We start from the raw sequence: 7,500 nt of genomic DNA on the forward strand, positions 1-7,500 counted from the left end.
GTCATCATCACTGCTCATCGCATCAGGGTGCCCATTCCTCTAGTTAAGTTCCTTGACGCATGCAGCGCCGTTTTGTGTTTGCTTCGGTTGCGCGCCTTCCGCTTCACCCGGTGCAGATGAAAAGAACCCACAACAAGGCAATGCGCAAGGCGGCAGGCCTGTGGAGAGATGCCGATGCGCAGACCAGACATTCTCCAACACAAGTGAAGGGTCACGTATTCACGGGTCTGTCAATAAGGAAACGACAATGATCCTTCCGCAGGTTCACCTACGGAAACCTTGTTACGACTTCTCCTTCCTCTAAATGATAAGGTTCAATGAACTTTTCGCGACGTCGTAGGCGGCGAACCGCCTCCGTCGCCGCGATCCGAACACTTCACCGGACCATTCAATCGGTAGGAGCGACGGGCGGTGTGTACAAAGGGCAGGGACGTAGTCAACGCGAGCTGATGACTCACGCTTACTAGGAATTCCTCGTTGAAGACCAACAATTGCAATGATCTATCCCCATCACGATGTAGTTTCCGAAGATTACCCTGGCCTGTCGGCCAAGGCTATAGACTCGTTGAATACATCAGTGTAGCGCGCGTGCGGCCCAGAACATCTAAGGGCATCACAGACCTGTTATTGCCTCAAACTTCCGTGGCCTAAACGGCCATAGTCCCTCTAAGAAGCTGGCCGTGGAGGGGTACCTCCACGTAGCTAGTGATACGATTCCACTAGGAGGGCTGCACCAACTGGGTGCATTGGAAGACCGCACCAACTGGGAGAGAGCTGCACCAACTGGGTGCAGCTGGAAGACCGCACCAACTGGGAGCATAGACCCACGTTGTGCGCAAGACAGGGGTGGCGTATGCAGTCAACCCAGCAGAAGGCAGGGCGCAGGCAGTGTGCCAGGATCGGATGGCGTGTGTAAGTGGTAGTGCAGATGACTGTGCGCTGGCAGGAGGCCAGCGCAGGGTCTGGCCAGGGCCAGTGTCAGCAGCCCCTGCGGCAGGTGCGCCGCAGGGGCCTTTTTTGGCAAAGTCCCAGCAGCCCCTGCGGCAGGTGCGCCGCAGGGGCCTTTTGTAGCAGAGCTCCTCAGGCACCCGTTGCATGCAACCTCGGGACTGAACCCTGCGCATTGTGCAGAGGTCTGGGTTGTTTCAGAGAGCCGTTGGGGGCTCTCCTTTTGGTTTTGGGCGCTCCAGCAATGGAGGACCGTTGTTTTGTAATGGCTATAAGCCTTCCCTGTTGCTTGGTTGAAGGATATGGAATTTTTGGAACGACAGCATCTTCGAGTTGCCTCTGCTCTTCCTCATTCCCTCACGCTCCTGTAGGTGTCGACCTGGAGCTGGACTCACCCCGTGAGTAGCTGAAGGGCGTGGCTCTCTCTTCAGCCGGCCGACTGTCGCGTGGTTCTCGACGTCGGATTGCTGGGACTCGCTCAGCGAGTAGCCAAGGGGGACGTGGCTCTTTCCCCTGGCTGGCCGAGGTCGCGTAGAACGCAACTCCGGATCTGCTTCCTCAGTGGCGGCAGCAGCAGGACAGGGAGTGGGACGCCTGCCTGCCTCTTCAACTTCCTTCCACCTTCGCCCGGGCACGCCCTCCGCTGAGGCGTGGCGCTCCACCCCTCCATCCGCAAGGCCCTCGCGCGCACTCCGAGCAACCCACTGCGCAGAGGGTATCCCTTGCCCTCCCGCCTTCACCGCGTCTGGCCTACCCCCGCGGCTCTCTTCGCGCGCCTCTCACAAGGGGTTTCCCCCTCCGCCGCACGGCCCTTCCCGCGCAACACGCGCCCGCAGCGCGTGACGCTCTCTCCGCGCGTAACGCGCCCTCCGCGCGCGACGCGCCCTCCGCGCGCGACGCGCCCGACGCACAAGTCTCCCGTCGCGCACCTCCCCTCCCCGTTCCTTCGCGCCTTCCTCGTGCGCACCGGGGTCCCGAGCGGAGAACCTCCCCAGAAACGCACATAGCGCGTGGCACGCGCGGCGGCCTTCTCTGCCGAGAAACCCTCCTTCAACCGCGCGCCCTCGCCATCGCCATCGCCGAGCCGCATTCTGCGCATCACCCTGTTACTGCGGGGTGCCCTATCGTGAGCAACCATTGCGCGCAGGGGCTTCCCCCCAGTGCCCAGGGGCCGGCGTTCCGAAGCGCGCCCCCTCCAGCAGCTGCGCCAGTTCGGGCTCGAACTGGTGCACCCCAGTGTGTCGGTTGCCCTTCTACCCGCACCACCGGAGGGCGAAAATTTTCAGGACTTCGATCCGCAGGAGTTATCAACCTGGTATCAAAGCGAACTGCAGATGGACATTCCCGAGCCTTCCCACGATCGTGAACGGCAAGACGATTCCTATCGCCACAGCATGCAAGCTCGGGCAGTAGCCGAGCAAACCCAGATCGACATGGCAAGGGACCGCCAGGAAATGGCAGAGCATCTCAGGCTTCTGCAGCGTGCCATTGCGACCCTGACAGAGCGCATGGACGCAATGGGTGCCTCCATGCGTACCGGACAGGGCACAGGCGGTCTTGACACCAACCCGCAGCACCCCAATGGCGCAGCAGTCCTAGGCACTGCAGGTATGGGTGCGTCCGGTGTGGGTGTAGCAGGCCTGGGCGCACCAGGTTTTGCTGCAGCAGGACGTGGCGCAGCCGGCCCTGGCACAGCAGGCCCAGGCGCAATAGGCCCAGGGACAGCGGATCAACTCAGTATGGACGAAGCAGCAGGCTCTTTTTTTGGTGAGCCACCAAGGCACGCGACGGCAGGGAACTTTTACGGTTATGAACCGAGGCTTAGCCGCAAGGTAAGGTTTGAGATACCCCCGTTTTCTGGGGAGAATGTGCGTGAGTGGCTGTACAAAACAGCTCATTTCTTCACCTGCCACGGCATACCACATGATGCCAAGGTAGATGAGGCAGTGGCCCGCCTCGATGGCAGCGCCCTTAGATGGTACCAATGGGTCGTTGCAGTGCGAGGCAAGCCTACGTGGGATCAATTTGTGACAGGGGTGATGGAACGCTTCGGACCTAGCACCCTAGTCAACTACCACGTAGACCTCAAAAACTTGAGACAAAAAGGCAGCCTCGAAGACTACCAAAAAGAATTTGAGGAGCTTTGCACGTTGCTCCCGCATGTAGATCAAGAGACCTTGTTGGGCTCATATACGGGCGGGTTACGTGAGGAGCTGCGAATCGAAGTTTTGGCAGCCAATATAAGATCTCCCGAGGAGGCTTACAAGATTGCCCGATTACATGATGAAAAACAGAAAAGATTATGGGCTGCCAAAAAGCCTCACCGCCTAGCCGACGGGCACGCCAAAGGAAAACCAAGCCAAATGAAACCACGGTTTGCCAAGGGTGCATCACCCTCCACGCCAAAAGTAGAATTCATTACGCGCGCCCAAAGAGAAGATCGAATCAAAAAAGGTCTTTGTTTTAACTGTAATGAAAAATGGTCCAAAGACCACCAATGTAAGAAATTCCACGTGTATCAAGTGAGAGAGGATAGTGGGGACGAAGCAAGTAGCTCCGCTGACTCGGAAGAAGGAGAGGCAAACGAAAATGAGGAGGATTCCACACATGGAATCTCCTACCACGCGCTCTCAGGGGCACCAAGTCCCCAAAGCATGAGGATACGAGGAAAGGTGGGAACGCATGACTTGGATGTCTTGATAGACACCGGAAGCACACACAATTTCATTCGTGAGAGCCTTGTGCTAGCCTTGGGATGCAAATTCAAGGAACATCCCGCGTTCGATGTTATGGTGGGGGACGGCTCCCACCTCAAATGTAGAGAGGTATGCGGTGACGTTCCCCTACAACTTCAAGAGAGTGGGTTTGAGGTAGATCTTTACGTCATTCCCATGAAGGGAGCGGATGTCGTCCTTGGAATGCAATGGTTGAAGGGATTAGGACAGGTTGTATGGGATTTTTCCTCCATGGAAATGAAGTTTCAAAATGAAGGAAGGGAGGTCAAGCTTGCGGGGGTCAAAGCCCCTACGGCCACCGCTATCGAATCCACCGCTGCGCTTAAACTATTGCGGGGTAACCATGCAGCATACCTCCTCACGGCCCAATCCGTGGACCCTAGCCAAGAAAAGACCCCCCAAGCGGTCTCTTCAGAGTTAGCTCAAGTGCTAGAAGAATTCGCAGACGTGTTTAAAGAACCATGCGGTCTGCCCCCCACTAGGTCCCAGGATCATCGTATTCCTCTAAAGGCCGGGAGTGGTCCCGTATCAGTGAGACCTTACCGGTATGCCCATTCCCAAAAGGGGGAAATAGAGAGACTTGTGCAAGAAATGGTCGATCAAAGAATCATCCGACCTAGCTCAAGCCCCTATTCATCCCCAGTTCTATTGGTAAAAAAGAAGGATGGGGGATGGCGTTTCTGCGTGGACTATCGAGCTCTGAATGATACCACCATAAAAGATAAATTCCCGATCCCTGTTATTGAGGAGCTACTCGACGAGCTCCATGGCACTAGGTACTTCACGAAGTTGGACTTAAGGTCCGGCTATCATCAAGTGCGCATGAGCGAAGAAGACGTTCCTAAAACTGCCTTTCGCACCCATGAAGGGCATTACGAATTCTTGGTCATGCCGTTTGGGCTAACCAACGCCCCAGCTACCTTCCAAGGCATCATGAATGACATTTTTCGGGGTTCTCTACGGAGGTATGTGCTTGTGTTCTTTGATGACATACTTGTCTATAGTAAGTCATGGGGAGAACACTTAAGGCACGTTAGGGAGGTGTTGGACACATTAAGAAAACACCATTTGCATGCAAAAATGTCTAAATGTCTTTTCGGCCAGCGCGAAGTTAGCTACTTAGGCCACATTGTGACCGGCCACGGGATTCAAGCCGACCCGGATAAGATCCAAGCCATGATAGATTGGCCGCTTCCCCATACCATTCGGGGACTTCGCGGTTTTCTGGGCCTCACCGGCTATTATAGGCGGTTTGTAAAAGGCTATGGGCACTTAGCCCAGCCCCTCACCAGCCTCCTCAAAAAGGATAGTTTCCAATGGGTGAGCAGAAGCACAGAGGCTTTTGAAAAACTAAAGGTGGCCATGACACAAGCCCCGGTCCTAGCAGTTCCCGATTTTTCCAAACAATTCGTAGTGGAAACTGATGCTTGCGATTCAGGAGTGGGGGCAGTCCTAACCCAAGAAGGACACCCCATAGCATTCATGAGCAAATCCATGCCCAATCGCAGCAAGGCACTTTCTACTTACGACAAGGAAATGCTGGCCATCGTGTTGGCCATTGATAAATGGAGACCCTACCTCCTTGGAAGGAAATTTCTGGTGCGTACGGACCATCGAAGCTTGAAATTTCTATTAGGGCAAAGAATCACCACCCCGAACCAACAAAAATGGATAGCCAAGGTCTTGGGGTATGACTTCGATATCGAGTACAAAAAGGGGCTCGAAAACAAGGCGGCCGATGCTCTTTCAAGGAAATTTGAGGACTCACATACAATGCACACACTCACCACTTTTACAAATGATGTAAGAAGCAAAATATGTGAATCTCAAGGGAGGGATAGAGAAACGCAACAAAAAATTCAAGAAATCCGCGAGGACCCCCAGGCTCACCCTCACTTCCAAGAGAAAGGAGGGGTTCTTTACCACAAAGGAAGGATCTACCTCCCAAGTGGCGATGAACTCACCAAGGATCTCATTAAAGAGTGCCACGACACTCTTCAAGCGGGTCATGGGGGTGTTTCTAAGACATACCAAAAACTCAAAAAACTTTTTTTTTGGAAGGGAATGAAAAAAGATGTGAAAACCTACGTGAAAGAGTGCCCTACGTGTCAAGCCAACAAGTATGAGAGGATCAAACCCCCGGGGCTGCTTCAGCCCCTACCTATTCCGGAGGGGGCATGGCAAGATATTTCAATGGACTTCATTGAGAACCTCCCATGTTCTGGAAAGAAAGAATCCATTTTTGTCATAGTGGATAGGTTCACCAAATATGCCCACTTCGTGGCCCTCCCAAAAGACTATACTACTCACAAAGTGTTGGACGTTTTTTTAGAGAATGTGGTCAAATTGCATGGTCTGCCCAAAAGCATTGTGAGCGATCGGGACTCACTCTTTTTAAATCAATTGTGGGAGGAATACTTTCAACGAAGTGGAACTCGACTCCGATTCAGCACTTCCAACCATCCCCAAACGGATGGGCAAACAGAAGTGGTAAACCGGATTCTTGCATCCTACTTACGGTGTTTTACCAGTGATCGACCCACTCAGTGGGCTGCCTATCTCCTTTGGGCAGAATATGCGTACAATACGAGCTTCCAATCCTCCATCGGCCTCACCCCATTCGAAGCCTTGTATGGGTACCCCCCGCCATCCATCATCTCCTATGAACATGGGAGTGCCGATTCGTTGGACGTAGATCAAGAACTGCGAAACCGTGATGAAATAAGAGCCATCCTCAAGGCCAACATCGCCCAGGCACAACAGCGAATGAAGCGAATCTATGACAAGGGGCGACTAGATAGGAACTTTGAAGAAGGCGATTGGGTATGGCTTAAACGAGCTCAACGGGGGCAAAGGTCCCTCTTCGGACAACCCTACACCAAACTACTTCCACGGTACTATGGGCCATTTCGGATTGAGAAAAAAGTCGGCAGGGTGGCCTACCTTCTTGATCTACCCCAAGAGGTTAAGATACACCCCGTGTTCCACGTTTCCAGGCTAAAGCCATTCTATGGGACGCCGCCAGCAACCATTGAAATTCCGCAAGATAATGACGCACCCCTTCCCACCAAGATCTTGAAGACGAAAAGGTTAAGACGTGGAGGAGGGCGCCTGGTAAAAAAGCACTTGGTAGAAATGGACAACGGAGGTACAAAGACGGCCAGTTGGAAGTGGGAGAGTGACCTTCGGAAGGACTACCCGGGGTTCTTGGCTTGAGGGCAAGCAAGTCGGAAGCATGGTGGGATTTGATACGATTCCACTAGGAGGGCTGCACCAACTGGGTGCATTGGAAGACCGCACCAACTGGGAGAGAGCTGCACCAACTGGGTGCAGCTGGAAGACCGCACCAACTGGGAGCATAGACCCACGTTGTGCGCAAGACAGGGGTGGCGTATGCAGTCAACCCAGCAGAAGGCAGGGCGCAGGCAGTGTGCCAGGATCGGATGGCGTGTGTAAGTGGTAGTGCAGATGACTGTGCGCTGGCAGGAGGCCAGCGCAGGGTCTGGCTAGGGCCAGTGTCAGCAGCCCCTGCGGCAGGTGCGCCGCAGGGGCCTTTTTTGGCAAAGTCCCAGCAGCCCCTGCGGCAGGTGCGCCGCAGGGGCCTTTTGTAGCAGAGCTCCTCAGGCACCCGTTGCATGCAACCTCGGGACTGAACCCTGCGCATTGTGCAGAGGTCTGGGTTGTTTCAGAGAGCCGTTGGGGGCTCTCCTTTTGGTTTTGGGCGCTCCAGCAATGGAGGACCGTTGTTTTGTAATGGCTATAAGCCTTCCCTGTTGCTTGGTTGAAGGATATGGAATTTTTGGAACGACAGCATCTT

This window comes from Nuphar pumila, chromosome 10, assembly GCF_984573655.1.
Source record: "Nuphar pumila chromosome 10, dmNupPumi1.hap1.1, whole genome shotgun sequence".
Taxonomy (NCBI): Eukaryota; Viridiplantae; Streptophyta; class Magnoliopsida; order Nymphaeales; family Nymphaeaceae; genus Nuphar; species Nuphar pumila.